The sequence below is a fragment of the Kogia breviceps genome, chromosome 14 (assembly GCF_026419965.1).
Source record: "Kogia breviceps isolate mKogBre1 chromosome 14, mKogBre1 haplotype 1, whole genome shotgun sequence".
Classification (NCBI taxonomy): Eukaryota; Metazoa; Chordata; class Mammalia; order Artiodactyla; family Physeteridae; genus Kogia; species Kogia breviceps.
In genome coordinates, this window is record NC_081323.1 from 10,903,738 (window position 1) to 10,927,436 (window position 23,699).

Consider the following 23,699-nt stretch of genomic DNA (forward strand, 5'->3'; position numbering starts at 1 on the left):
CTCCCACAGCCCATCTGTGACACCCTGGGGACTCCTTGCCTGTTTGTCACCCCTCTGTTATTCTAGACTGAATAAAGCTAGAATCTGGACTAATTCATTCACTTCTGTGGCCTGGGACCTAGCTCAGTGCTGGGCAGATAAAATCCCTGAAATGAGATAATAGCTGACAGCATGTGGTGACTCTGTGTCACGATTGTGCCACAGCCACGGAGACTGGGCCCTTCTGTGGCCCCTCAGGTCCCTCGGGATTCAAGCCCTCCTGAGATGTGCCCGGGTCTGGAGGTTTGCCAGGACTTTGCTCTAACTTGCCCGTGGTGTCTTGTTTGGTTTCTGAGAGGCCCTGGTCAACAAGGCAGCCCTTGCTGGGCCCTCTCGGTGCTGGAGCTGGCAAGGAGCAGCCTGCGGGCAGCACACCCACCCACCTCCCAGCCTCCCCCAGCGCGGATTCACCCTCCTTCTGTCCACAACGCCCGCTGCTGGTGGGGGGGCACGGCCCCCTCTTCTGCTTGGGCTGAGGGCCTCCAAGGTAACTATTTGCTCCTGCCCCCCTCCGCCAAGCCCACTATCTTATCAGCTCAAACACTTCAGAGTTCAGGCCAAGAAGCCAAAGTCAACTTTGAAAAAGTCTTTAAAAGGCCAAAACACAAACACTGGGGAGGGAGTTTGGAGCGGGGTGGAGAGGAGGTTGGGGAAGGGTGAGCTCTTGGCTTCCTTTAACAGACTCCAAAGGACTCCCATGACTCTCTGGGCCCCAAGATGTATGTTTGAGGACAGTCACTGTTTTCAGTAGCAAACGACTGAGTTCACCTGCGTGCGTGGATGGGGGAATGGATAAATCACGATGTGCCATACAGTCTCTGAAAAGAGCAAGACCGCTTCATATGCAGTGATATGGAAATAGACTGTAAAGTGGAAAAAAGAAAAAGCCAGGATATAAAGCAGATCTGTGTGCAATCCGATCCTTTTTGTATAAACAGAAAAGGTGGGGATATATATCCCTACATGCCTGTTTATGTGTAGAAAATTTCTGGAATCATTTGCTGGGTATCTGGAAATGTTAGCTGCCTCTGTGTCAAGAGTCAGAGGGAGACAGACTTCTCATTATACTCTTTGTATCTTTTGAATTACTTAATATCATGTTAAAGTAATATTATAGAGATAAATAAACTAAACAAGAATATCAGTGATTTTGTTCTAGGCAAACAGCCAATAGCACAAAAGATGAGGAGGGAAATGGCTGCAGAAGTTATAGTGACTTTAAGCAGAGATCAGATTATCGGAGGTCTAGCTCAAAGGGAAACCTATGGCTGTTTAGAGCCCTCTCGGTAACTGACCACATTTAAACAAGGCTTTCAAGGTTCTCTCCTGTTTTATAAACCTGGATGCTTAAAACACACTTTCAAGACACCATCTCATTGAGCCTCTTGAGGATGCTACAAAGTATATAGAATCAGATCACTGTGTGGATTGATTAACTCATACAACAAATAGTTATTGTTTTAGGTGATCAGGATGTTAGCAATGAACAAGACTCTCAAGGTCCCTGATTTCATGGAGCCCATGGGTCCAGAGCGAGTGCTGAACAGATAAAAAGTAACCAACAGCAACACAAAACAACAAGTATGACAATTTCAGACAGAAACGCTGTCTGAAGAAAAACGAGACCAGGGAATATAATTGATAATGGTTTGTGTGGTCAGCGAGGGGCTCTCTGAAGAGGTGATACTTGAATCGAGACATGAATGAGAAAAAAGAACCAATCACAAGAAAATCAGGGAGAGGAGAGAAGCAGGAATAGCTAGTGCAAGGGCCCTGTGGCTCCACCAAGCTTTGCCTGTGGCAGAAGCAGAATGGTGGCCAGTGTGGCTGTGGCTTAGACAGAGAGTCAAAGAGCATTGGTAGAGCCACTTGGAGAGGGTGGCAGGGGCTGATCCTGTTGGCCTTGTGGGCTTGATAAGGAGTCCAGATGAAGAAACTGAGGCTCAGAGAGGTTAAGTAATTTGCCCAAGGTGACACATTTATCAGTGGCCAAGCCAGGATTCAGACCCAGGTTTTCCAACTCCATGACCAATCCTCTAAGCTGTCACGTATGTCTACATGTGACAAAAACATGAAACATGTATTTCCATACAGCACAGCCCATATTCTGAAAACATTAGTATTTTTTGTAATTTTTTGCACAGAAAAGTGCATACATCATACAGAGAATTCTCACCAAGTGGACAAACTCATCTAATCAGCATCCAGATGAATGTTCCAGAATAAAACATAACATTCCAGAAGCCCCTTTCATGTCTCCTCCCAGTAAATGCTCCCTAAGGTTAACTAACCACAGTCCTGAGTTCTAACCCCATTGCTTAATTTTATTGCTTTTGGACTTTATATAAATGGAATCACACAGTATGGGCTCTTTCCTGTCTGGTTTCTTTCGCTCAACATTATGAATAGAAGATTCATGGTGTTTCAGTAGACTTTTACTGCGTTACAGCCCAGACCAGGATATCATGTGAAGCACACAAAAGCTTCCCTCCTACAAAAAAGGCCACAAGGAAGTAGCTTACACAGGAAGCAGTTCCAGGTACGACATTACATGAAAAAGGCAAGTTCAAAGCAATATGTGTAAAGCAATCCCATTTTTGTTGGGGGGAACAGTTCTCCTTTTGTGTAGAGCCAAAATGATCCTAGAAAATCAGTTAAATTTTCTCCCAACCATAGTGCACTATGAATTCTTTGTAAATCAAAATAGCCACTGGATGGAGGGGCTACCTTATGCTTGGGGACGTGCTGAACACAAGATAGGATCTGTCAGCTCACCTGAGCTATTTAGATCATTTCTCTCTCTCTCCCGTCCCCCCTTTGGCCCAGTGTTCATGGTGAAATCGTCTAAGTTAAATGCCTGTATCATGTGATTCAACCCTGGAGTCTAGTGTTTCATGGAGATTTTCCCTGCATGCTGGGTATGACAGGTGGACTTTTTTTCCTTATTTGTTTATTCTAACTTTTGTAGAAAGAATAAGAATTCTTGTGTATTAAATAATAACCGTGGCAGCAGCAACAATCTGACAAACAAAAGGAAGGCATTTCCATCCATGGTTTATGTTGCTGCCAGAAGGTCACGCTGAGAAAGGGGATGTCACCTGATGCACTGAGTCAAATGGGACTGGGAAAAGAGCATCTACCCCCCTCATCACGGCCTGAGGAATGGGACAGCACCCATGGGATCAGAAAGGGATGACCCTGAGGCCAGACAGGCTAGGGTTTGAATTCTGACCTTACTCCTTGCTAGCTGTGTGTTTTGGTTACTACTACTGCTGCATAACAAACACTCCCAAACTTAGTGCCATAAAACATCCATTCTATTCTTTTGGATTTATATCTCTTGGATCCTGTGGGTCAGGAATTTAGACAAGGCACAGAGAGATGTATTGTCTCTGTTCTATGATGTCAGCAGTCTCAGCTGGGATGACTTGAAAACTGGGGGTGACTTGGTGCTTGGGGGGCACTGGTATCATGTGGAGAGTCTTCACTTGCCACAGGCTGGCAGCTGGTTCCTCAGAGGGTCTGGCAGTAGGACACCCTATACGTGACTTCTCCGTGTGGTCGCTTCACTCAGGGCTAGCTGGGCTTCCTCACAACATGGCGGCTGGGTTCCCAGAGCAAGCATTCCAAGAGAGCAAGCTGGAAGTGCAAGGCGTTCTTATGATCTGGGCTGGGAAGTCATGTAGGATCATTTGCACTGTACTCAGTCAGTTGATGTAGTCATAAAGGTTATCCAAGGTTCAAGGGGAAGGGACAGGAGAGGACAGAGAGACCTCACCACTCAATGGGAGGAGAGTCAAGGTCACTTTATAAGAAGAGCCTGAGGAGGATGTACGGAACCTAGAACCTCACACACTGCTGGTGAGAGTTTAGAATGGTGCAGACCCTTTGGAAAACAGTTTGGAAAAGTGGTTCCTCAAAAGGTTCAACATGAAGTTTCACCAGAAATTCCATTCCTACATACATATACTCAAGAGAAGTGAAGACATATGTCACACGAAAACAAACATCTGTCAACAGATGAATGGATAAACAAAGTGTGCCATATCCATTCAACAGAGTATTATTCAGCCATGAAAAGGAATGCAGTACTAATACAGGCTACAGCATGGATAAACCTCAAAGACATGCTAAGTGGAAGAAGCCGGTCACGAAAACCCATAGATTGTATGATTCCATTTATATGAATCGTTCAGAAGAGGCAAATTCACAGAGACAGAAATTGGATTCCTGGTTGCCAGAGTCTGGGAAGGGGGAAATGGGGAACAGCTGCTAATGGGTACAGGGTTTCTCTGGGGGGTGATGGCAATGTTCTAAATTAGATAGTGGTAATGGTTGCACAAGTCTGTGAATATACCCCAACCCCCTGGATTGTATACTTTAAAAGGGTGAATTTTGTGGTATGCAAATTATATCTCAATAAAGCTGTTTTTCAAAAGAAAAAAAATCATGAGGGATGGGAGATACGGCTGTGAGCCTCTTTAGAAAATACAGAGTGAGGAGGCGCTCATCTTCCTATGCCTCAGTTTCCTCTTCTGTAAAACCGGGCTATTTAACAATCAAATGAACTCATAGGGTCTTTGGGGGACTAAAAGATACAGCCCTGAGGCTGAATCGTGCAAGGGCAATGTGGCTGGCTCAGAGTGAATGAAGGAAGTTTCTCGTAAGTGCTAAAAAGAGCTAGGTGGGAAATACAGTAAATATGACCAGAATCCAACCTCTTCTCCCACCTCCATGGCCACCACCCTGATCTGGTCACTATCATCTTGTGCCTGCTCTACTGCAGTAGGTCCTCACTGGTCTCCCTGCTTCCACGCCTGTCCCCCACCACACCCTCTACACACACACACACACACACACACATACACACACACACACAGAGTCCACTCATCTCATGCAGCCAGAGGGAGTGTATCAAAGCCTAAGTCCAACGATGTCCCTCTTTTGCTCAGAACCCTCCATGGCTCCCACCTCATGCAGAGTAAAAGCCAAAGAGCCTATGAGGCCCTCCAAGACTTGTACCCCTGACACCTCCCTGACGTCATCTCTCTCACTCTCCCCCTCACTCACTTCTGTCTAGATGCACTGGCTTCCTCACTGCTCCTCAGACACACAAGGAAGAGTCCTGCCTCAGGGTCTTTGCACTTGCTATTCTTTCTGGCTGGGGCCTTCTTCCCACAGATATCCTCAAGGCTTGCTTCCTCACCTGCTTCAGGTATTTGCTCAAATACCAGCTTGTCAGTAAGGCCTTCCTCGATCACACCTCACCGTCCATCTCCACCTTTGCTGCATTATTTTTCTCTGTAGAACTTATCATTATCTGGCATTTTATGTATTTTTCCTTATTATTATTATTTTTGTTCATTGTCTGTCTTCCCAACTGGAACGTAAGTTCCATGAAGTGGGGAATTTTTTTCTGTCTTGTTCACAGCTATAATTCCAGTGCCTGGCACATAGTAAGTGCTCGATAAATATTGCCTGAGTGAATAAAATGTAAAAAAACCGAAACGAGTAAAGCAGTTCTGATGGAGGGCGACAGGGAGTGGTGGGGACTGTGCAAACTGGTGACCCTTGTCCCATCTGAAAGGTGCAGTTAACACTTGGCTACATACAGCCTAAAGTTCCCATGTGGGAATATGGGCCCAGTATGGCCAAGCTCCAAGTGTTTCCAGGGAGGCCAGAAACTTCTGTATTTGTGTGAAAAGTCTTGATTTTGAAACCATGAAACCGCTGCTGATCAAAAATCCGCATCTGCTGCCTACCTAGGTGGGAAGCTTGCCATTTGTGACCTCTGACCTAGGTCAGAAATGCTTCCCAAAATTGGCCTCACAGAACCCCAGATTTCTGGGAAAGCTGACAGGAGTTCCGAGAGCAGGAGTTGAAGAAGTAAACTTGGGCTTTAAGTGTTTCTGTGAAACGAATGGCATTTTCTTATTTAGGTTCTTGAGATGATTTTATTTCAGGGTGAGTTCCTTTCTCTTCTCCTAAGTCCCAATTCCACCCTCACATTTACGCTGGGCCTGGGCATCTTTCCTCCACGCTGGAGCGAAGATCAAAAGTAAATATTGGCAGAACATTGGTTTTACTGTGACCCCGATAAGGAACAGACTAAAACGGAAATAGCGAGATTTGATTGTTCCTCCCACGTCTTCCCCCGCAGCCGGACTCCCTCAATATTTACTTATTAATTTTGCTTCATACAAAGTCGTGGTGTTGATTTTGTGGCCAGCGGGGCTGCCACACCGGGTGGGGCCTGCACAAGTCCAGGGGTTCCAGGCTATAAATAACCCCCACGAACAGCGCCCCCGGAGTTGTGCCGTGGTCGCCTATATGTGTTTATTTAGATCATCTCATTCTCATTGACAGCGGCATAGGAGTCCTTTTTGCTGCGAGAAACATTTTCTGCTTTGTAAAAGTAACACGCGCACGTGGAGGAAAATTCCAACAGTATAAGAGGGTTCTGGTGAAAACCGTCTGCCTTCTGCCTTCATCTGATCTTTCCCAACTCCAGAAACACCAACTGTTGCCAGTTTCTTATGTGTCCTTTTAACTATATATACAAATCTTTCTTATTCTCTCTCTCTCTCACTCCCTCTCTACAAATAGATGGTATATCACACACACATCCATCCATACATGTAATGAAGTATCTCTCTGTTTCCTGTGTTTCTCTAACATTTCTTTTTGCATCAATGGTTGATACAAGGCATTAGCAAAGTATAGATCTCAGGACAAATCTCTCCTGCTGCCTGTTTTTGTACAGGCTGCAAGCTAAGAATGGTTTTTACATTCTCAAATGGTTGAAAAACAATCAAAAGAAAGATAATACTTTAGGGCACATTAAAATTATATGAAATTCAACTCTCAGTGTCCATAAATAAAGCTGTACTGGGACCCAGTTTTGTCCGTGTGTTTGTGTGACGTCTGACTGCTTTCGTGTTCCGACAGCACCCTTGAGGACTTGCATCAGGGACCGTGTAGCCCACAAAGCCCCAAGTATTCACTACGCTGCCCTTTACAGAAAATGTGTGTTCACCCCGGTTTGTATTGTACACACTGTTCTGCTTTTTTCACGTAACCATAGATCCTGGGGGTCTTCTGCTATCAGCACATACAAACCGTTCCCAGCTTAGGGTTGTTCAACTGACGATGTTTTGATTTTATGGTAGCGTGAAAGCGATAACACCCTCAGCAGAAACTGTAATTCAGATTTTGAATTTTGATCTTTTTCTAGGCTAGCAACATGCGGTCCAGTCCTGTCTCATGAAGCTGGGCAGTGACACCGAGCGGCAGCTCCCGGTCAGCCCCACGGTCACCAGGGTGAACAACCGCAACACTCACAGCCATCCTGGACCCAGACAACCATTCCGTTCTTCACTGTCAGTACAGTATCAATAGGTGACATGAGATATTCAACACTCTATTATAAAATAGGCTTTGTGTTAGTCGATTTTGTGCGAGTCTAGGCAAATGTAAGTGTTCTGAGCACACTTAAGGTAGGTGAGGCTAAGCTCTGATAGGTAGGTTAGGTGCATTAAATGCATTTTCTTTCTTTCTTTCTTTCTTTCTTTCTTTCTTTTTTTTTTTTTTTTGCTGCACTGCGTCGCTTGCGGGATCTAGTTCCCCACCCAGGGACTGAACTTGGGCCACTGCAGGGAATTCCCTTAAATGCGTTTTCAACTTAACAATGTTTTCAACTTATGATGGGTTCATCAGGACTTAAGCCCGTTGTAAGTTGAGGAAGATGTGCACTGATTTATGTGCACTGATTCCTTTGAACAAAGGCTCTAGCATCTCTCATTGTGTTGCTGGGCCATAATTTATCCAGTTCGCAAGATGGATCCCTGAAATTCTTGTTTAAATGAAAAGAGTTCGTGTCTCAGGAGAGTTTGAAAATTCCTGTCAAGGACAAGAAATCTCAAGTGGTCACTCTGTTTATTATTTATATCTTGTTCTTTGAGAAATAGGATTTGTAAAACCGTAAAACCACTAAGACAGAGGTGAAATACCAGGAAAGGATTGGAGTCAAAGGCCTGCCCTTCCTGGCTGAAGAAGCCTGGATTATATTGAGCTCGAGGCTTTATTTGAATCATACTTGCAGATGATGCACAAATCTTTGTGGATGTTTATTTTCCTCAAGAAGGAGGTTGCAGGCAGAATGGCTCTGAGAAGCTGGAAAAAATGCCAATCAGGGTGACATAGAACAGTGTTTCCTACCCTTACAATTACCAAATCTTGAAGTAAATGAATTATTATTTACTTAATATCCTTAACTCATATAATTTTTTTTAAAAACCTTAAACACAGTTGTTTCATCTGAAGAAATAATATCCATGAATTCATGGTTCTGATGAGTTAGTAATATGTGTATGTTTTCAAATGTGTCTAAATATGTAATAAATAATAAAAATTTTTAAAAAGCACAACATCATCCTATAATAATCATCCTTCACCACCTATAATAATCTTGAAAACCAACGTGGTGCCTGTGCTAAACATTTAAAAATGCTGGGGTGTCAGACACTGGTGGTTGCCATGCCAACTGTCATTTTCCCCTTCCTTTCTGCTGACAGAACCCTGACTTTGTTCTGTTGGCCATGTGCCCAGACCTGGGAAATAAACCACATTCGGTTTAAAGCAACCATGGCCATCCTATTCTTCCGGAGTTGTGATTGGTCTAGGGGTGGTCATTTGATCCAGTTCTGGCCAAAGGGAAACTCTGCTGGGAGCTTCTGGGAAAGGATTTCCTGTCCGATAAGAAAGAGGCACATGAGGAGAGACCTATTTGCCTCTTTTCTTCCTTTCCTGCTTTGGACATGGTTGTGTGAAGAGGTGATGAGTGAGCTGTGGCAACCATTTTGTGAAATTGGGTGACAAACCTAAGGAAAAGGTGCTGACTTGCTGTTGAAGGCAAGGAGCTTTGGTCTTTCATGACAACCTTGAGATGCCAAATATACCCTAGGGTCTCCAATATCCAGAAGTCTTTTAGAAAACAATAAATGTTATTATAATCTAAACTGTTATTGTAGAGCCTCTGAAACTATCTTAATGGATCCAGCTGGCTTTGTCCTTTAGAGCTGTACTCCAGGATCCAACAGATTTATGGCCATATTCCAGCTCCACCAAATACTCCTAGCTCTGCTACCCTGGGCAAGTGGCTTAATTTTCCCAAGCCTCAGTTCTTCTGTTCATAAAATGTAAATAGTACTACTACTTATCTCAGACAGTGGTTTTTGAGAAAAAAATTAAAATTCATTTAAAGCACTCAGAATATGAAAGTGCTGTTGGTATCAGTATCAGTATTATTTCTTTAGTATTCATCTAATCCTCTAAAAAGCGGGGTGGGGAAGCAACATGGACAGAGACAGGAGGTTGACAACACATAACTAAAGACCACCAGCCTGGCGCAAGAAGAGCAGAAGATGATCTGAGTGTCAGAGCTGACCACAAGCTGCGGATGAGTCAGTGCTTCATTGGATAAGCTCAGTGGAAGCCTTGGGGACTAGACTACAAGTGTGACAGGCAGATTCCTGGCTGTGAACTTTCTGCTTCATGATTCGTGACTCACACTTTCCAGGAGCATAGATTCTACGTTTGGTCATCTCATCTTTTTAAAGGATGTGGGAAGCTGTCCTGGGTCCAAAGGCTTGGAGGCAGTGGCCTGGGGGCTATTTACGTAAGAGACTGGAAAGATTCAGGGGCAAGGTCGTCACTGCCTTCTGTTTAACTTACAGAGCAGCTGTTGGCTGTGTCTATAGCAGCCTGAATGAAAGGAAATAGACCAGGAGGTATAGCATGAGCTGAAGGAGTGCTGGATGGTGAGTCAGTAAACTGGTGACTCTACCGTGTGACCCAGGGAAATTTCCTCTCAGTTCCAGAACTCAGTATCTCTGTATGTACAGTGGGGCTCCAGAGCAACCCATGGCCTTGAGGAGGTGACTGTGACAGATAGAAATGCATTTGGCTGCAAGTAGCTGGAAATCCAAGTGACTGAGGCTCAAACAAGCAAGGGTTTATTTCTCCCATAATAAAAAGTTCAGAGAGAGGCAGTTATTGGTCTTGACTTAGTGGCTCAAGAAAATCAGGGCTCTTGCTGGCATCTCTGCACTTCTTTTGACTTCCCCATGGTGGTTTCAGGATAGATGCTTAGTCCTTCTAATAATAGGAAGGAGAAGGGCAGCACCATCCACTTCTGTCCACTTTATCCCAAAGTGAAAGCTTTCCCCCAACCCCCAGAACCCCCCTCACATGTCTTTTGGCTGATCACGTGACTGATCACATGCCTGACCCCGCTGCAAGGGACCCTGGGAAAGTGAGGATCTGGTCACCATTGTGAAAGGTGAGAGGAGGAAGGGGATGGGCATCAGTTTGCCAACCACAGGATCTTAGGGCTACAAACCCCTAATCCTGGCCTCTGAGGTCTCGGGCATCCAGGGCCATTGTCGACCACCTGTGGCCCTTCCAGCTCCAGCGGAAGTTGTGAGAACAAGACTTGAATTCGAATCCTGCCTCTGACACTGGCTGTCTGTGGGACCATGGGAAAGTCACTGCACATCTCTGAGACTTCATGTCTCAACAGGACAGAAAATAAAATCCAACTCCTCAATGGGGCTTCGGGGCCCTGTGTAGTCACACAGCACCCCGTGCTCCAAAGGGCCCCGCACTTGGTTTAATACTCTACTCTTGCCATTTTGAAATCCTTTAACAATTTCAGAACAAGGGCCTTGCGTTTTCATTTTACACCTGGTCCTGCTAATCCCATAGCGGGTTCTGCGTGGCGTGTCAGGCCCTGTGTGAACCGTTTCTCCACTCCACTCTGGTCTCACTTCCTGCTACCTTCTTCCTCCTCCCAAATGCTCCAAGCTCACTCTCCCCTCAGAAGAGCACGGCCCGGTGCGGTGGCTGTCTGCAGTTGAGGCCGCCCCTGAAGGAGCTGACAACATCTGCTGACCACTCTCTCCATGGCGGAGCAGCAAGGCCCTCCTGGAAGGGGTTCTGAGTGGCACATCTCCACATCCACCACTTTATGTTTGTATTCAGCTTTCTGTTTACCATCTCATGGTAACACATTTGGGGGCAACACTTGAGAATGTTGGCAAATGTGGGAATGAGACAGTGCAGCAGAGGGGTGAAGAGCTCAGGTTTTGGAGTCAGCGCTTCATCATCTAATTGCTGTGTGGCCTTGAGCAAGTCACTTCACCTCTCTGAGCCTCAGTTTTGTGCTTTTTTTAAAAAAAGTTAATATTTATTATTTATTTATTTGGTTGCACCGGGTCTTAGTTGCGGCAGGTGGGCTCCTTAGTTGTGGCATGCGAACTCTTTAGTTGCGGCATGCATGTGGGATCTAGTTCCCCAACCAGGGATCAAACCCAAGCCGCCTACATTGGGAGTGCAGAGTCTTATCCACTGCATCACCAGCGAAGTCCCGAGCCTCAGTTTTGTTTTATGTAAAGTAAGGACAATAGTATTTACTTCACGGTGCTGTTGTGAGGACAGACAGTCTGGGAAAAGGCTCAGCACGGGGCCTGATACCTGGTAATCATTCAGCAAATGATCATTGTTATTAGAATATAAAAATTCTGAATGAATGATGAACGTTGGTGGAGTGAAAACAAAAGGGTGCCTCTTTCCTGACACCAGTTCTGCTTTTCTCTCCTCTCACCTTTCAGAGCACTTTACATGGATTTCTCATGGTCTGCTTTTGCCAAAGCTGTTTGTCTTCCAGCCCGGAAATAGCTATTTACCCACTTGTATAGTCCAGGGCTTTGGGCTGAAAATGATAGAAACAAACCCAACTCAAAACGGCTTAAGAAAAAAAGTGTGTGTGTGTGTCTCTGTGTGTGTGTATGTATTGGTTTATGTAAATTAAAAGTCCTAAGATGGGTTCAGCTTCAGGAATGGCTGGATCCAGGTGTGCACCTGTTGTTTAGGAACCATGATCCTTCCAACTCTCAGCTCTGTTTTCTTCGGTGTCAGTTAGGATCACCCTACGTCCCCAGGATCCCAGGCTTCCGTTCTGTCAGGTCAGCAAGCGAAATGGATAGAAGCTGACTTTTCTATGTAGCCCCAGCATAAGTCTGGGGTTGACTCAGCTTGGCCTGACTTGGGTCACATGCCCATCCCAGAACCAATCCCTGAGACTGGGGGATGGAATATGTTCATTGCCCAGGCCTGATCCACCTTGCTGGGGAGACAGCCCACTTCCTCTTGAGCTACATGGAGTGATACTGGGGAAGGAGTGGTTCCCCAGAAGAAAGGGGGATGGACAGTAGTCAGGTACAAACAACAGTTGGCTATTGCATGCCCTCCTCAACTGTCCAACTATCTGTATTCCAAGGCCTCCTTTGGACATGCTTGGTACTCAATAAATGTTTGTTAAATGAATGAGTGATTGTACAAAGTAAACTACTAGAAGAAAAATCCATCTGATTTATCAGAAAGGGCATGATCTAAGGGATCATTTCTTAGGGGGCATAATACAGCTTCCGATTTTCCATGTCCTGCCCATTTTTACTCTATTCTCCCAGGTTGGCATCATTTCAAACTTCAAAACCTTGATTCTGCCGGTTTCAGCGGCGGAGTGAGGCTGCTTCGTGGGGCCGTGTCCCACCCACCCACTGCAGGCCCGGGCAGATGACGGGTGAATCAAGAAGGGCTCGCTCTGCCCCGTGGAAGATGCACAGGAGGCTCCAGCCCAGGGAGATGGTGAGCAGCGTCTGATAAAGGCAGGCGTCACCGGGTCTGTTTCCTCCCCTCATTGGCCGGTTTCAGCAGGTCACACTTTCACCCAATTCTCTTTCTCATCAAGAACTTCCGAAGAATCCTCTTCGTGCCTGAGTCACACACAGGCACTGGGCAGGAGATACGTGGAGCAGACAGACTGGGAGCCTAGCAGACTCAGGTACACATGCTCAACTTAAGGGGGTACCTAGGAGTCGGCTGCCACCCATTGTGGCCCCGTGAAAAATGGGGGAGCAGTGTAGCCAGACCTTCTGATTTTTTTAACAGACTGTTTTTTGGAGGTTCACAGCAAAATGGAGTGGAAAGTACAGAGAATTTCCATGCCCCCCACCCCATGCTCAGCCTCCCCAACTATCAGCATCCTCCCCCCACAGCGGTACACTTGGACGCATCAGTGAACCTAATGGACACTTCATTAGGGATCCACCCAGAGTTCATAATTACATTAGGGTTCATTCTTGGTGCTGTACATTCTACAGGTTTGTATCAATGTATATTGACATGTACCCACTATTGTAGAGTATCATACAGAATACAGAATAGTTGCACAGCCCTAAAAATCCTCTGTGCTCTGCTCATTCATCCCTCCCTCCCCCCTAACCCCGAGCAACTACTGATCTTTTTAATGTCTCGGTAGTTTTGCCTTTTCTAAATCTTCTGTTTTTTTAATTGCTTTTTCTTGTGATAGCCATGGCTTTGGCTGGACTGCCAGAGTCAACTCTGAATGGTAGATGCCCAGGCCAGTCTGGTTAAATATTTTGCATACTATTCCTGGAAATATCCCTTTCTTTAAATGCTGATGATAAATTCTAATTTTATGAAAACATCATGCAGGCCAAATCAAACAGGTTGCAGGCTGCATTTGGCTCGTGGGCTACCAATTTGAGACCTCAGACGTGGGGAATTAAGAAGGGTGAAACTGGAGTCCAAAAGCCCTAGTCTTGTTCTGCCACTTCCTAGCTGTGTGACCCTAGGTAGTCACTTTGCTCTCAGCCCATCTGTCAAGTGAAGGCCTTGAGCATGTGATTATGCAGGAAGCCAACCAGCCAGTGCCAGTCTCTGAGGTTAGATGTCCTGGCATTTTCACAAGCTCCCTTGGATTGCACTGGGCACAACAAACCGAGACATAGATGTATTGCTCTTGTAAAATTTGAAGACAGTAAAAACATCAAAAATTCCCATAAACATACAGGCTTTGGGGTAGAGAGAAGTGAGAGAGCAGTGGAGGAATGCTTGTTGCCTGCTTGGCTGGGCAAAGGGAAAACCAATTTCTCTGCATCCCAGAAACTCTCCATTGCAACAACCATCTTGACGAGGGCTGACGTTGATCCAGGGTTAGGAGCAAGGCTGCCTGGGGTCTAATCCTGGTTCTGCCGTGTACTAGCTGTGTGACCCTGAGCTAGTGGCTTAACCTCTCTGTGCATCAGAGCTTCAGGGGTGCTGTTCTTGTCACGGTCTGTGTGATTGGCGCCCCCCTGATTGGGCAGTGCATGGCTGTCTCTGGTGGCCCTGAGGCTCTTGTCTGGAAAACGAGGATTAAATGAGTTAACACATGGAACATGCATGAAGTGGTGGGTGCCCGGCACAAAGTAATGGCTCCCTAAGTGTCCACCAAGAGAGGTGTTATTGTCTCTGCTCTGTGCCACGTGCTTCATCTGCATCTAGCACTACTGTACTATAATCACCCCATTTTATAGAAGAGAAAACTGAGGCTCAGAAGAGAGAGAAAACAGTCTCAGAGAGGGTCAGTTAACTCTCTCAGGGTTATCCAGCTAGTAAGTGGCATATAACAACAACAACAAAAGCAAGAATGTAACCAGACTGGAAACATCTAATACTGACTCAGCACCCCTGTCTCATGCTGGGCCCACTGCTTTAAGCACATTATCTTAGAGTGGCTCCAACACCCTTGCCCTGCTCCTGCACACCACTACCCCTGCCTTAAGAGGGTGTATTTCCCACTGCCCCTAACCTCCACTTGGGATGTGAGAAGGGTTCAGCTCCAGGCTGGGCTGCCAGAGCCGAGTCTAGTTCTCAGGGTTCACAGTGGGGTGCCCTGGCCCTGTGACCTGAGCCTCACCCCTTCTCCCCCTTTAATCCTCAGATTTCAAAGCACTTTACACTCACACTCGAATAAGAGAAGACACTTTCCTGTATTTATAACTAAGGCCTCTCATGAGGCCGCAGGGCATCAGCGCTGCAAACACTACTAATTCTAGGATATACTCACAGGATGTGGCCAGGACAGCCTGGGTAGTCAGGACGGACCCAGACTACCTGATCCAAAGTAGCCTCCTCTTCTCTCTCTCTCCTGTACCTGCTCTATTCCTGTGTAGCACTGATGAGTTATTTTAAATCGTGTATTTGTTTAATAGCATATTGACTTAAAATAATAGCAGCAGCTATGTTTATAGAGCAGCCACGACGTGCTGGTCCTGCACTGTGCTTGTACAGTCATCTCTCGGTAGCCACAGGGATTTGGTTCCAGGACCCCCACGGATACTGAAATCTACAGATGCTCAAGTCCCTATGTAAAATGGCAGAGTATTTGCATATAAGCCACTTTAAATCATCTCTAGATTACTTAAAATACCTAATACAATGTAAATGTTATGGTAATAGCTGCTGGCACATGACAAAGTCAAGTTTTGCTTTTTGGAACTTTCTGGAATTGTTTTTTTCTAGATATTTTCTATCATCAGTTGGTTGAATCTGCAGGTGTGGAACCTGCCGTACAGAGGGAAGACTGTATCAACCTGCTGGGGTACAGAGAGGTTAAGTAACTTCTTCAAGGTCACATAGCTAGTGAGGAAGCTATATTTAACTGCTTATTTGTTTATTTATTTGTCTGAGTGTTTTGTGTTTGTCTCCCCCACTCATCCATCCATCCATCCATCCAACCATCCAGTCATCTATCCATTCCTTTATTTAACACATTTATTTAACAAAAACTATATGCCTGGCTGGGCTTTACGCCCTGGGGACACAGAAGTGATCTTGTTCACTGCTGCATCCCCAGTACCTTGTACAATGTCTGGCGCGTAGTAGGCACACAAAAAATACTTGTGGATTGAGTTAACAGGATCCTGTGCTCAGCCTGTGTGGCAGCACAAGTCTTTGTGTAAACATAGGTGTCTCTTTCTGTGCCCCAGGGATAAGGAAAAACACGTTGGCTCTTTCGGGTTCTCATGCTTTTTCACTTCTCCACACCTTTGCTAGAGCTATCTCCTCCCGTGGCCTTTCCTTTCCCATCATATAGATCAGGGGTGGGTACACTATGGCCTAGGGGCCAAATCTGGCCCATCATCTGTTTTTGTAAGTAAACTTTTATGGGAACACAGCCGCATCTATTTGTTTAAGTATTATCTATGACTGCTTTCGATCTACAACAGCAGAAGTGAGTAGTTGTGGCAGAGACCTGTGGAGTCTAAATATTTATTATCTGGCTCTTTACAGAAAAGGTTTGTTGGCCTCAGTCTAGCTGACTTTTCCACGTCTTGTAAGAATGAGTTGAAATGCCTCCTCCTCCAGGAAGCATTCCGTGATCTCCCAGTCTGGTCTAAGGGCCTCTACTGTGTTCCAGTAGTCCCATCTTCCCTCTAAAACAGGGTTTCTTAATCTTCTCCCACTTCAGGAGCTTTTTTAGATACTTTTTCCTAATTTCCAACTCCCCTCCCCCCATGAAATTTTAATACACAAACTGTATATCTGTTGTACGCGGGCCTCTCACTGTTGTGGCCCCTCCCGTTGCGGAGCACAGGCTCCGGACGCGCAGGCTCAGCGGCCATGGCTCACGGGCCCAGCCGCTCCGCGGCACGTGGGATCCTCCCGGACCGGGGCACGAACCCGTGTCCCCTGCATCGGCAGGCGGACTCTCAACCACTGCGCCACCAGGGAAGCCCTTATATCTGGTTTTTTACTGCAGCTTTTTGGAGGGCCACAAACTATGGTAATCTCTAAGTTTCTTTTTGCCCCTGCTGAGAATGCATGCGAACATAACTCTTATTGCCATGTATTCATTCAGCTGAACAGAGTGTATTGAGCACTTGCTATGTGCCAAGCCCTGCTCTAGGCACAGAGGACACATGGTGAAGGTAGCAGACACAGTCCCTGCATCTACTCATCTATTCATGGGAATGCCCCTCACCAGACCTGAGCAACTGGGAGGCAGGGAGCCAGCTAATTTAACTTTACATGAGAAAAATTTCCTGGAGCCCAGCTCTAGGAGGCATTTAATGAGTTCAACAACTTGTTAACATGAGTAGTTATGGAAATGTAGTCACCGGAGGGATGGGGTAATTGGGAAAAATAAAATCGCACTGGAATAGAGACAGGGATTATTGGATTAATGATGGTGTTTTGGAGATTTTCAGTGTGCCCGCTGCTGGGCACTCAGTCACGCAACAAACATCTATTCACTGGGTAATCTGGACCAGCAGGCCATGGTGGGGACCATCCTTCCCTGAGTCTCTGTGATGTAGATGTCACAGACTGCCGGTCCCAGCTACAGATGTGTATTTTGATCCCCACAGTGTTAGAAAATAACACAAACAAAGAAATTGAATTGATTGCCAACCTTTAGAAATTGGGAAATTTCATATAAAGATCTGAACTTTTCTGTCTTCTCTGGAACAAAAGGGAACAATCGGGTAGCCTTGGCCGGTATTCCTCCTTGGCGGCAATCAGACGGAGATAAGCAGCAGCTGTGACTTTAGAGGAGCCTTACACTCATCAGTTTGCCCCAGTCTCCACCCCTCCCTGCTGTCTGCTTGACCTTGAGACAAGAGTCAGTTGCCGTTCGGCACCATGTGGTTGCCTTACACCTCACCCCCTTCACTCCTGCCAGGCTCCCCAAGGCTTCTGAGTTTTTGATCCTCAGGCTGTGATGACAGGAGGGTCATAGCGATCACAGTGAGAGACCGAGGGGCGTGTCTGTGGCAGGGACAGCCGTTGGCACTCAGATCCAGCCCCCTCCCCTCCCCTCCTCTGCTCGGCATCACAGGAACTGCATTTCCCCTCTTCCCTGCCCTCTGGCTTCCTCCAGGGGCTGGACTGTGGGAGGGCAGCATTGGAGGGTATAGGAGGGGAGGGGAGAGAGAAGCAAGGGCATTTCTCCCCCTCTCTAGGCCTCGGGCATTTGACATGCTCCTCTGGGCTGCAGCGCCCACCTGGCGGACCATCCCTGGTTCTAGCCCTCACCGGCCGGCTGGCTTCTGTGTTTCAGTGACACCACCCCATCTTCTGTCCCTCCAGCCCCAGGGACAGCGTCCTGCTGCTGTTGTGCCTCTGCCTCCTGTGGCTTCTCGGCTTCTCCACCACATGTAACCAGTCCCCATGTTAAACTCCCTCTTTGGAAGACCTGAGTATACCTGGAAACAAGGGACTCCTCCTCTCTGGGATACAAAAGGACTTTGGGCCCAGTGGCCTCATAGGCTGCTGGTCATTGCCAGTTGCTGAGTGCTTTAGGGATGGGACAGCATCTCTGACCTGCATGGTCCCAGCTGGTGGACCCTATTGGAGGCCCTGGTGAAGCAGGAGGAAAAGGCCCTTCCAGAGTCGCTGGTGACGGACACTGACTGGGTGAGACAGAGCCACCGAGTGGGGTCAATACTTGTGTGGCCGCTCAGAAGAGGAGAGGCTTGAGCGCCCATCTGGAGCCTTCTTCTGACCCCGAGGAGGGCAAGACGTGGGCCCCAAACAGGGATGCTGGGAGGTACAACCTGGCACCTTCCCAGCACTCAATACAGAGCCCATTTGGTGACTCGGCCTGGCTTTGGCTTTTGCCGAACTGAAGGGGGGGAAGGTGGTGAGAATGTACACGGGCAGATCCACTGTCACATAAGGGTGCAGCCCTGTTTCATTCTTTCTCGAACTCAGGGAATTGCAGCCCTGTGCTCGTCATGATCATATTGGTGGAGGATAATTAATTATCAAAAACAAAAAGGAACTATACTGAATGTCCTATTCACCTGCTTTTGATGGGCAATTCTGAGAATTCTTCATTGGTTGTGTGTGTTTGTGCTTGTGTGTGTGTGTGTGTGTGTGTGTGTTACACGTCTTTCTACACAGCATCCAGCTAGGATATTTTAAAAAATGAACATCTACAGTGTGATGTAACATGAGACTCCATAGGGCAACTCAATCTCTGGCAATAAATGTCTTCCCACGCAGACATAGAGAATGGACTTGAGGACACGGGGAGGGGGAAGGGTAAGCTGGGATGAAGTGAGAGAGTGGCATGGACTTATATATACTACCAAATGTAAAACAGATAGCTAGTGGGAAGCAGCCACATAGCACAGGGAGATCAGCTCAGCGCTTTCTGACCACCTAAAGGGGTGGGATAGGGAGGGTGGGAGGGACACGCAAGAGGGAGGAGATATGGGGATATATGTATACGTACAGCTGATTCACTTTGTTATGAAGCAGAAACTAACACACCACTGTAAAAGAACTATACTCCAATAAAGATGTTAAAAAAAATAAATTTGCTTTAAAAGAAAAAAAATAAACGTCTTCCAAGCTCTTTGGTTATTGTCTATCCTCCCTATAAGATCGGCACCTCCAGGAGGACAGAAACATGCCTGCTTTGCTCCCCATGTACTCATGAGCCTAACACACAGTAGGTACAAAAGTATTAAGAAATCTTGGTATGCCATATGTAAAGATTAACTCAAAGATGGATTAAAGATTTGAAACTAAGACCTGAAACGATAAAACTCCTAGGAGAAAAAATAGGCAGTAATCTCCTTGACATTGGTCTTGGCCATAATGTTTTTGATTTGTCACTAAAAGCAAAGGCAACAAAATCAAAAATAAACAAATGGGACTACACCAAACTACAAAAGTTCCGCACAGCAAAGGAAACCATCAACAAAATGAAAAGACAGTCTACTGAATGGGAGAAGATATTTGCAAATGATGTATCTGACAAGGGGTTAATATCCCAAATATACAAAGAACTCATATAACTCAACATCAAAAGAGCAAACGATCCAATTAAAAAATGTGCAGAGGATCTGAATAGACAATTTTCCAAAGAAGACATACAGATGGCCAGCAGACACAGGAAAAGATATTCAACATCACTAATCATCAGGAAAGGCAAAAGAAAATCATGAGATATCACCTCACATCTGTCAGAATGGCTATCATCAAAAAGACAACATATAGCAAGTATTGGTGAGGATGTGAAGAAAAGGGAAAGCCAGTGCACTGCTGGTGGCACAGCCATTATGGAAAACAGTATGAAGGTTCCTCAAAACATTAAAAATAGAACTACCATATGATCCAGCAATTCCACTTCTGGGTATTTTTCTGAAGAAAACAAAAACATTCATTTCAAAAGATATATGCCCCCCTCAATGTTTATTGCAGCATTATTTAGAATAGCCAAGATATGGAAGCAACCTATGTGTCCATCAAGAGATGGATGGATAAAGAAGATGCCACACACACACACACACACACACACACACACACACACACACACACACGATGGAATATTACTCAGCCATAAAAAATGAAATCTTGTCATTTGTGACAACATGGATAGACCTAGAAGGTACTATGCTAAGTGAAATAAGTCAGAGAATGACATATACCACTTGATTTCACTTATATGTGAAATCTGAAAAACAAGACAAATGAGCAAACATAACAAAACAGAAACAGAGTCATAGATACAGAGAACAAACTGGTGGTTGCAGGAGAGAGGGGTGGGGGAATGAGTGAAATAAATGAGGGGGATTGAGGTACAAATTTCCAGTTATAAAATAACTAAGTTACAGGGATGTAATGAACAACATAGGGCATATAGTCAAAAATATAGTAATAACTTGCTATGGTGATAAATGGTAACTAGACTTATGGTGATCATTTGGTAATGTATAAAAATATTAAATCACTATGTTGTACACCTGAAACTAATATAAAATAAGTCAATTATACTTCAATAAAAAATTTAAAAATCATAAACCTAAAAAACACTAATGCAAAAAGATATATGCACCTCCATGTTCACTGCAGCCTTATTTACAATAGCCAAGGTATGGAAACATTGTTAAGTGTCCACAGACAGATGAATGGATAAAGAAGATGTAGAATGTGGTATATATATACTTAGGCAAAAAAGAAATGAAGTCTTGCCATTTGTGACAACATGGATGGAAACTGAGGGCATTATGCTAAGTGAAATGTCAGAGAAAGACAAATACCATATGATCTCACTTATAAGTGGAATCTAAAACAAAAACAACTTAGCTCATAGATGCAGAGAACAGATTGGTGGCTGCCAGACGTCTGGGGGGATGGGGGCAAAACAGGTGAAGGGGGTCAAAAGGTACAAATTTCCAGTTATAAAATAGATAAGTCATAGGGATGTAATGTATAGCATAGCAACTATAATTAATAATACTGTATTGCATATTTGAAAGTTGCTGAGACAGTAGATCTTAAAAGTTCTCATCATAAGGAAAAAATGTGTGTAACTATGTAGGGTGACAGATGTTAACTAGACTTATCGTGGTTATCATTTCACAATATATACAAATATCAAATCATTACATTCTATACCTGAAACTAATATAATGTTATACATCAATTATACCTCAAGTAAAACAAACAAAAAAAAGAGAAGTCTTGAGTTGTAGTTGGTTTGTTCTCCTGCACAACTCTGGTGTGACCTCTGGGTTTTACCTCTGGGCATTTGCATGTAATTTTCCTCTGTCTAAGTAGCCCTTCCACCACTTTGTCCCAGTTAATATCCCATCCCCATTCACATCTCAGCTTCAATGTAACCTTCTCAGGGAAGTCTTCCCTGATTTTCCAGACAAGATTCAGTACCCCCGTCAACGTCCTTACATCATTCATTCGTTCATTGTTTCTTTCCTTCACTTAAACATTCAACCACTTATCCAACAAACATCCATAGCACACCTACCCTGCTCTAGGATTTGTTCCAGGCACTATGGACACAGCTCCTGCTTTCATGGGGCTCACATTTGGGGATCATTCAATAAACAAGTAAACAGATAAGGTAACTTCAGATTGATATGTGTTATGAAGTAAACAGGGTGATGTGGTAAGAGCGTGACTGGCGGGGGCCTCCCTGAGGAAGTGATGTTTGAATCAAGATTTGGATCAAGAAGAAGGAGCCGGCCATGGGAAGATCTGGGAAAAGCATACCAGGGAAAGGGAGCAACAAGTGCAAAGGCCCTGAGGCAGGAATACCCGGCACAACTGAGAAACAGCCAGGAGGTCATCGTAGCTGGAGCACAGTAGGGAGCTGTGAGCTCAGCGAGGTAGGGTAGTGGCAGGTTGTGCAGAGCCTTGAGGCTACAATAAGGACTCTGGATTTTGACCTGGGAACACAGGGCAGCTGTCAGAGGGTTTTTACAAGGTTTTGTATTTCTTCACAGTCTAAGCCCACATCACCTTTTGCAATTCTGCTTTTGCATGACTTTGGGAGTGGTGTCTGGCTTTTGATTGTGAGTTCCCTGAGGGGGCAGCCATGTCCCTTCTGATCCCCAAATATCTGTCTCTCTGACTCATAGTACGTGTAGGTCTCAGGCTGGGTGCCACCAGAAGCAGACACTGAGACAAGAATTCAAGTCATTTGTTTGGAAGGTGATCCCAGGAAGTAAGAAGGTGGGGACATGAAACAGGGAAGGAAAGGCAGCCAGTACAGGGTATATTTTTGAGCAGGTTACAGCTGTGGGCAGTTGGGGCTCACTTCTGCTGGGGAACACTGGGACCAGTGTAGAACATGTCTCCAAAGTATTCCCACCCAGGAGTGAGGAAGTGGGTTTTTATCCACCACCTCCCACGTCACTGGTTGAGGGCTGCTGCCAGGGAATAAACTCTTGGGCACGTCCAGCCTGCCCTGCATGGCCTTAATAGACTCTGGTGGCCAGAGAGAGACCTCAGCAAAGAGACGCAGGCACTGGTGACTGGAAGCCATTGAACAGTGAGCAGAGGGGCACAGTCTGTATTTAAGTAAACTAATGACAGCTGACCAATAGAATAGCCGCGAAAGAAATGCCCCTGAACACGACAGCGGGGGCACCACTTCCTCTTGAATTTTCATTGAATCCCGAGAGTTCCTCAGGGGGTTAGCTTTTGCTCCAGTCTCTTGGTTTTCGTGTGGCCAGGATGGAAGGTTCTGGAAGCCTGCCCTGCCACCCCAGGAGGCTGGGGCTCACCACATCCTGGGAAACTGGAGAGGGGAAATTTGGATTTTTCTCTAGGAAGCAGTTTCCTCAGCAGTCCACAAGCCTTTATCAGCGTTCAGCCCTCTCTTATTGGGCAGGCAGCCCTGATGGTGTGGGCCCTGCATTCCAGGAGCAAAAAAACCCTGCCCTCCTTACCCCTCCTGGTAAAACTGGGCTGCATGGGGATGGCACCATGCCCTCCGGCCACCACCCGGAAACTGGCTTGGCTGGCAACAGGGCGGGTGGGGAGGAAGGCAGAGCTGTTTGAACATGTCCCTCGCTTCCGTGGAAGGGGTGGGAGACGGCAGGGGTGAGCTGCAGAAACGTGATGAGGTTATAGTTTCCTCTTTATGCAAATCCTCTCGCCCTATGAATGGGCCTGTGCGGACAGAGAAGGTGAGGGATATAAAGATGTGGTGGAGCCGAGAGATGCCTTTCAGATGAGGAAATGAAAGAATCCTGCCCATTTCCTGGAACCCAGAGGCCTCCCACCTGCCCTGGGCACTGGGTAAGTAGTGGGCATCGTTCCATGAGACCAAGTCTCCTCAACCACGGCACTGTTGACCTTTGGGGATGGATACTTAATTCTCTATGACGGGGGTCTGTCCTGTGTACTGTAGGATGTTCAGAAGCATCCCTGGCCTCCACTCACCATGTGCCAGGAGCAGTTCCCCATTCCCGGTCATGACCATCAAAAGTGTCTCCAGA